Genomic DNA, 9,125 nt, shown 5'->3' with positions numbered 1-9,125 from the left:
TTTTCTGAATGGCATGAGGGTACTGAAGATCTACATAAAATTATCAGCATGTTGTGCTTGCATACCATGATTCCAGTAATGATTTTATTCCTTTGTTACTGTAAAAAGAATCCTAGGGGAAGCTTTAAAGCATAAGGCTTGCACTGCACAAAGTGCCACGTTTGTTTGTGGAGCACAGGACACATCACAGTCACTGAATGGTTTGGGTGGGAAGCAACCTGAAAGGTCCCAAGCCCCTGCCGTGGGCAGGGACACCTCCCACCTGCTCAAAGCCCCATCCAGCCTGGCCTGGAACACTTCTGGGATGGGGCATCCACAACCTCTCTGGGCAGCCTGTTCCAGTGCCTCACTGCCCTCACAGGAAAGAATTTCTTCCTGTTACCTAACCTAAACCTGCCCTGTCCCCGTTTTAAGCCATTGCCACTTGTCCTCTCACTTTGTGTCTTTCTAAAGGTTCATCCCCAGCTCTCCTGGAGCCCTTTGGATACTGAAAGGCTTTGCACACTCCTCTGCTTTACAGTTATTTTTCCCACATGGGCAGGTGGGGTGGGGACAGACAGACAGAAAGACATCCACCTTGTGAGACTGGATAAATACTCCTCTTTACCACCATAGAAATTCAGGATTATTAATGCCAGTCTGTCCAGACACAGTCTTCAAAAAACATCTGAGACAGATCTAGGTATTTGTATTTTATTGCTAGTGTTTTAGTGGATCAAATAACCTTCTTAGCACCACTTTTCATTAACCAGTTCATTATCTGTAGAGAAATCTCTTTGGATAGCATTTTGTCTGGGAAGAAAAAAGTGTGGAAAATGTACTAAGGAGAAATTTAGTCTGTTAACAGTTCACTGGAAGGTTGATGTGCATCCTAAAGTACCCAGAAAATGCTATGTATGATTTTTATATTTTTGTTAGAAAAGGATTCAATTTGCAATAATCTACATAAAGATAGGAAGTATATGGCAGATGAAGAAATAAGTGAATATTGTGAACATGTAAATATCGTCCCAAAGGAATCCAAAGCCATAACAGAGGTTTGCTTTACATACTTCTGATTTTAAAAGGATCATACCATGGGTAACATGCTAACAAAAGCCATGATTCTGTCAATATTTATAAACTATAAATTATATGGTTATATTCTGTCAAGTTATAAAATGCTTGACAGAATACAGAGGATTATGGGGGGAAAACAACAATGCATGTATCTGAAGAAAAACTCAGCAATGAAGTGTTTCTTTTCTCTACTGATCTGGCACTTGCAGTGATATTAGGTGTGATATATTAAAAAACCTAGGCAGAAAAGCCACAGGTGAATGTCATAAAATTTGTTGTGTAGGTTAAACCATCAGAGGCTTTGAACAGTGCTGCATGTATGTTGGACTTTTCCTTTTATAACTGGTATTTGTACTGTTTTGGGTTTTTTCTTAATATGTTTTTACCCCATGTTTTTACCAGTCCTTCTTTCTAACATACTTTAATTATTTTAATGTTCACAAAAGGAAAATGCTTTTGCCAGAGATAAGAATCAATTAGATTGAGGGCATGATTGTAGTAAACTGCAGCTTAAAATGTGATGCACTAGTTTAATTCTTGATAAAACTTTATCACACGCCTTGATTCTTCTTAAATAGCTGTACACAAATGTCAGCATTAATTTTTAAAATAACTCAGGCTTGCAGGTGTTTATGCTCCATGCCTATTGTCATGTGCAGTTTTTCTGCTTGAAATGGAGAATGGTCTCCTGTAGCATACTAGATCAATGCCATCAACCTTTACCAGAAATTCTGACCCCTTCATATATTGGTACCACCATTAAGTAGTACAGTACTTCATTTTGGTGAAAAACAAAGCTCTTAGTTTAAAAAAAAAATCTCAGTAGAAATATTTAGTAATATGAGTGTAGAATTTCTTAGTCCTTTCTGCCAGTCTTCTCAGTTTGATAATATCCTTTATTGAGATTTCTCCCATTTTTACAGCCCTCTTGTATCGGCTCAGAGTTGAATGCACCTCTGTGCTCCTCAGAATTCAATGGCCAAAGTCCTTTATCTCCTCCTTTCTTCATGCCCACAATACTGATAATGCTGTGTCATACCCCTGGACTTGAAGAATCATTGTCCTCTGGTTTACAAACAGTGATATCCTTTTGGACTCCCCAGCCAACCTGTATTGTGTTTAAAAACCTTTCTTCAGAAGTTCTTGCCAAGGTGGTTTAAACCAGCTGGGGCAGGGAGGAGAAGAATGCATTACTCAAGTCTCACCCATTTATTTTGTTTCCTTTTTCTGCTATGATCCACAATAGCTGGGACAGTTTTCTCTTTTCTAGACTGAGACAGACCACAGTAATGCAGACAATCTCAGCAAGTGGTTTGCCTAAAAGACAGAAACTTAAAAATACAGAAAAAAGGTTTGATTGGTTCCTCATCTTGTTATCCTTTAACCTAACATATGATTTAAAATGTCTGAAGTGAGACTGCACTTCAGCTTGGTTACTTTATTTCTGTGAGATTTTGGGGAATAAAGCTGAATGAGAAACATAAATCAAACCTCCCAGAATGTAATGAAACTCCTCTCATATCTGGATTCTAGCTTTATATATGGACTTGGTTCTATTATGGCCCTGAATTGTACTATTTGGATCCAAATATCTATAAATCTTGAGGAGGCTTAGAGTATTTTCTGAATTTGGACATATTTCTATCTGGCATGTATCCTTCTGAATAAAGAAAGGACATATCTGTTGTGCTGTACAGATATCCAGAGCCCTTTGTTCTTTTTATCTTAAAACAAAGAGGTTTCACAAGCAAAGATTTGCTCATTAATTAAATTCTTTCCCTGACACACATAGAACTTCTTTAATTACAATGTTTTTGGAGGATTTAATGAAGACTTACTTGAGTTTCTCTGAAACCTTTTCTCAGGGGATTCTTAGCATTTCAGTTTTCTGTATATTGAAGAATTTGCACTCAACACATTAAAGGAAAACCAGTTTGCCACTGCTTTTCAGCATATTCAGCACAGGGACGCCTCAGCTTGCTTGTAAAACCTCAGCAGCTTCTGTTACAGCAGGCCAGCCCTTTTTCAGTGAATTCAGAGGTCAGTTTGTGTTATGGTGCTTTAACTGCACTGACTTCAACAAATTTCGCAACATCATATAGAAGAGTGGAAAACTTTTTTCCCCCTCAACTTTCAGTGTGGCATTTTTATATTTGTCATTGTTTTTATGAACTTCACAAGGACAAATTGTAAAACTTGTTATTAGGCTGACTAATGGGATAAAAAGAAAATTTTAGACTTCTTGTGAAACTGATTATGTTTTTCTCAGCAGATTTTAGGTGACTATTCACATTATGAGCACAATTCTGTCTAAAAATAAGTTCTGTCCACTTTTTTATGGGTTTATTGAGAACAGAAATTTCCACACCATTCTCCCTTTAATGTGACCACAATGGGCAGTCATAATTTGTCCATTTATAAAAAAGAATAAAGTAGCAAATTGGCCACCATAAACTGTTAGTATATCCACTTTTGCTGACATGTTTATTGTAGTTTGCAATATGCATGATGTTGATTTTCAAAAATGTTCCATTTTCTTTTTTGAGAGTATTAATTATAAATTCATGAATCACAAAAATCAAGACTGTAATACAACTCAGGAGTTGGAAACACTACATAGCACTCATCTATGTCATCCTCAAAAAATGGGAGTGTTGAAATTTTTCATAGTTTGAATAAAAGCCTAAAACCTTCTATTCATCATACAGCTGAAGCTGAGCAGGTCGGATAGTTTTTTATGCATTTATGTAGTGAGCAAAGGCAGCCAATGAACATGTCAGGAAATGTTTAGAGAAAACCTAGAAAGAGACAAATATGTGAATTTCAGTGCCCCACCTGAAACCTTATATAGCATAGAGTCTCATAAAATAAACATACAACTTTGCCTAAAGTCTGAAAGTATTTTTAATGGTTTTTTTCATGGTATGTTTCAAAGGAAATGAACTTGACTCCAAAGAACACATCTAGGAATTAAACATGGCCCCTAATGAACAGACAAAGGAATGAAAAAAGCAGAAGACTTTGCAGCCTTAAAAGTAGAGTTCAAAATATCATCCCTCTTACAAAATATTTCCTGAAAATAGGCTTGTGGAGCACAAAAGTCAATTCTGGAAATGCAAGAACTATGAAAGCAAGTCCAGTAGTCGGCACTTTCAAAAATAAATAAAACCATCAGGCAACAACTGTATGCTAATTGCATTTAAGAAATAAAAGACCACCTACATAGAAATAGAATAAATCTCATTAGAGGAGCTAAAGCAGATAGTTGAGATTCAAACTCTGCTAACCAAAACCTTTAGGCTCGCCAGAACAAGCTCGTGAGGTCACTGCCATTTTCCCTGGGATGGGGAGAGCCCTGTGTGCCCCTGTGTGCCCCTGTGTGCCCCTGTGGCAGCTCTGGGGCTGGTGTGCATTTCACAGCCGTGCCCTCGCTTCCAGAGCAGCCAGGCTGCTTGTTCTTGCTGGCTGAGCACAGCCAAGGCAGGGAGAAAGGGCATCGAGGGCAGTCATGTGCCAGGGGCTCATAGCTGAGGCTGGTACTAAGAAATCCCATAAATCTTGACAGTGTTGTTCTGCCCAAATATTTTTATTTATTTAACCATTTAATTTGTTTTATGAAAAATCAGCTTTGGGAAGGCATACCACTGCAGTCTTATAATCAAGAAAGTTAAACATTTTATGCTTTTTAGGCAGGACAATAAATTTTGAAGGTTTTCAGTAACAATAGCAAGAGGCCTGTAGGTCCAGCTCCTGAAGCAGCTCCCAGAAACCATCCTATTCCCTCTAGAGGAAGTATTGAAAATCATTTGCAGCCAGTGACCCCTCTCTCCCCGCTGGCCATCATCGGGTTATAGATCTTCAGAAACAAAAGCTGCCCAGGCCTTCACTTACTCTCTCAAATGGTCTTCTGAAAATAAATGAAAAAAAGAAAATAATTTTTAAAATCAAGGCTATTCAGAGCTCCTCATCTATTTTGCTGCTGACATAGTTAGATTGGCTGTGGAAAGATTGCAGAGGAATTTGACTGGATGTATTTGTAGAGCCAAGGCCTGACCATAACCAACTTGAAAAAAGGCCAATAGGTATTTTTTCCTTGACCTTTAACCCTTTGTCCCCAAATTTTTTCATTCACAGATAGCATTTGGCTCTGACTAAGTTTATGATTCAGCTGTGGAGCTTTAACTTAACCTGACAAAAGTTCTGTAAATCCTTGCTAGATGTTTTTGGTTCTGGTTTTAGCTTCTGGTTTCAGTTAGACTTTTTAATTCAGCTATGAAAGTTAGAGCTTTATGTTCCTAAATAAAATTAGGTTCAGCCCTTCATAAAAAACTTCTTATTCTTGGAGCTGCTATAGATGTTTAAAAGTGGTGCTCTGATTTTTAAATTTTTTTCCCTCAAATACAGGGTCTTGTCTGAATTTTTTTCTAGATAGAAGCCTGAAAAGGAAAGAGAGAGGAAAGAATGTTCTCAGGGAGAAAGACAGTAGAAAGTGATTCAACATTTAATCAGAACAATTTAATTCTGTTGATAATTGATCAGTAGAACACAATTAAAAAATCCTTCTCAATGTCAAAACAGCTCAGTCAAAAAAACCCCAAAAACATGCATTTGTCACATGAGGGACAGATAAGAAACCAGAAAATGTAGAACAGCATGAATAAAACCTTCCACCACATGGAATTTGGCAAAAAAAAAGGTATTTAATTATATTCCTGAGGAATTGCTGTAAGAGCTTCATAAAAACCTGCTTCAGTATCCCTTGAAAAATAAATTTGTAATTTAAAAAAAGAACCCCACACATCTGGCTTGATCATTGGCTGATAAAATATATTTTTATTCCCACCTCAAATCACACACAGCTTGGCTGGAAAGAAGACAGCTGCTTGGGCACTAGTTGTGTTTCAGTCTGAAGTACATCTAATCTTTATTGATTTATTTGATTCTCATGTGCCAAGTGCAGAAAGTTGTGCTTTAGTGGGATGAGAATTTTTTTTTCTTTTAATATTAATGTGTAATTTTGGCCAACAAAAAAAAGGTTTAGAAGATGATAGCAGTTCTCAAAATGCATTAGACTTAAAATTCAATAAATATACCCAGTGCTTTTGTATGAATCCTCCTCAGTTTGTTGCTTGTAGAGGAAGCACTGCTATTGGAAATCAATCTCAAGCATTTTAATGATCAATTAATTCTGAAAGCTCCTTAATGTCTTCTCATCTGAAGCTTAAACATTTTTTATTTGTCTACAGTTTTTCCATTGCTCGGTCTGACACCTATGATGGATTTGGTCTGAGTGCCTTAAATTACTCATGAGATTTGGGCACGTTAGAGCTCTCACTGTTTGTTATTGTATTGCTTGAACTGTTTGCAGGGAGTATGGGCTGGGTAAATCCACCTTATGCTGAAATCAGTAACCGAAGCTGCAGAGGCTTCAGGAGCTCCAGAAAACATTCACCCACAGGTTTCACTGGTCAAACCTGGTAGGTGACCAGAGGAAAAACAGCTGCTGAAGGAGCAGCGGTTGCAGTGTAGCAGCTCCAGCTGTCCAAGGCAGGGCAGCACTGCAGTCCAGGGCACTGGCTGGGCACTGCCCGCCCTGGGCACAGTGACAGCTGTCTCTGTGAACCCGGTGCTGTCACGGGAGGCTCTGGTCTGTCGTGTCTCAGAGAATCTCAATTACTTTTGGACATAAGTCCAAGAGCACAGGGCACAGTATAAGAGATAAGATCAGTACCAGAATTAATCTCTTGTCTCTGTTTTATGAGATATTGAATCTCAGAAGAGCATTTGATGAAAGAACTGGCTGAACTGCAGAGCTGAGAGAGGACAGATGTGTCGGCAGCATTGCTTGGCAGTGCTTCCTCTGCCAGTTCTCTGTGCACTGGGAAAATCTGTCAAACAGGGCTGTATCACAGCGAGCAATTTGCAGTTAGTTTTACATTCCCCACTGTAGTCCTTTCTGCATTGTAAACTAGTCTCTTATCAATACCTAGCCTTCAATCTCAATTCAATGTGCTGCATGATTCACAGCACAGGTTTCATGACATTGTCTTACCAGTCCAGTTTTCATGCTAGTGGTACTTTTTAGTATAAGTTCTTTTAGAGAGGTCATTTTATGTTGATGAACCTTATAATGACAAGAATTGGGGAGCACTATGTCAGTCCTGCCCAGAACAGTTATAATTTGCAAGGTATCTTTTTTTAGAACAGGATACTCTTGTGAATGTTGTGTATCTTTAACTAGATCTAGTTGGGATTTAGCTTCGTAGTTAGCTGAAAATACAAATCTTTCACTTGACTGAAGCTGTAGTGCAGCAGTTGCTCCAACATATCAAGATGTTATTAGAGAGACACATGGACTCGGAGAGGAATTTCAGAAGGATTATACTGCCTAAGTACTCAGCAGTTGCTAAAATAAAAGTTGGCATTCAGGTCATATTAACTAGAAACCAATATTCCCGAAAATGTTATGTAAGTAATTATTATATATTAGGTTGCCATATGTCTGTGTGTGTGCTGTGTCCAAGACAGCAAACGTCAAATGCACTGTCGTGATCCCCTCCCATCGAGTGAATGGCAAAATTGCTCTCGTGCTATTTCAGAGGATGAGCATGTTCCTGTGCAAGAGACACAGTCAGCAAGTGCAGTGATGAAGACATACATGTCAGTGGGATTACCCTAATACAGGGTATTAATGTGGCACCAGGCAATGATGCTGCACCCGGATTTCTAACAGTGTCTCCATTCCAGATCCTTTTTGGAAATGTTCAGAGCCCATTTACTGCACACTAAGATTAAACTCCTGATTGAATGAATTACAGTCAGGCCTTAAGATAAAATTACACTCCATGGATAATCATAGCTTGTGCTAACCTTTATTGGGTGCAGGGACATAGAGACAAAGGATGAAGAAACGCCAGAGGCACTTAAAGACTGAGGCAGAGAAGGCATTAATAGTAAGAGCAGTTGTTCTCCGGGTACCAAACCCCCTGAGCTGGAGGAGAGGGCCAGGGATCAGAATGAAACACCTGTAATCCAAGGGGAGATTCTCAGTGATTTCACTTCACTTGACTTCAACATTCACAAGTGTCTGGGGCTGGATGGATCCAGCCAAGGGAACCAAGAGACCTGGTGGAAGTGCTCACTGAGCTAGTGCTCACTGAGCCATTCCATCACTGATCAGCAGTTTCACCAGAGGGGGTTTAGATTGGATATTCGGAAAAAGTTCTTCATGGCAAGGATTGTCAAGCACTGCAACAGCCTGCCCAGGGCAGTGGTGGTGATCCCTGGAGGGATTTAAAAGATGTGTTGATGTGGTACTTGGGGACAGGGTTTGTGGTGCACTTGTCAGTGCTGGCTCAGTGGTTGGACTTGATGGTCTTAGAGGTCTTTTCCAACCTAAACAATTCTGGGATCTGATTTACCAATCAGCGTTACTCTAGCTATAGAAGAGATTTTTAAAAGGTAGTCAGGAAAAGCTACAAAAAATACAGACCTGGAAAGTCTTGCTTAGGCAATATGCTCGTGAGCTTCTGCTCTAGACTTAGACATTTTCATCAAAATTTTCTTCCTTTACTGTTAGAGATACTTCCAAAATCTTTGCCCCTTATCATTCTCATGATCTGATCATTGGGGAGTTTTACTATTATGTAGAAACATGTCTTTAAAGGTTTAAAAAGCAAGCAAAAAAACCCCCAAAACATTTTTTTTGTCTGTTTAAAAATAAATATTTGCTTCCTATATATAGTCAGAAAATAAAAATGCCTGAGTGCCCTTTTTATGTAAATAGTTTGAATTCTGTAGGTCTTTCCATGGAAGTTAGGTCTAAATTTTACTGGGAAAGAGATTAATCAGAAGTCTAGAACTTTTGGTTTTATTCTTTTGTGCTGTTTTCTTTTATATTTGGTTTCCTTTTCTTTGTTTATGAGAGTATAATTTATAAGATTCATTGTCAGAAGATTTTTGAAATTTACTGCAGCGTGCGTGTTGTGGGGAAGATTCTATGACCTTGTGTGTCATGCTCAACTTAAAAAGAAGAAGAAAAAAACCCCATAATATATTTTTATTCT

Source organism: Passer montanus, unplaced genomic scaffold (assembly GCF_014805655.1).
Source record: "Passer montanus isolate IOZ18808 unplaced genomic scaffold, ASM1480565v1 scaffold5, whole genome shotgun sequence".
Classification (NCBI taxonomy): Eukaryota; Metazoa; Chordata; class Aves; order Passeriformes; family Passeridae; genus Passer; species Passer montanus.
This window is presented reverse-complemented; position numbering follows the sequence as displayed.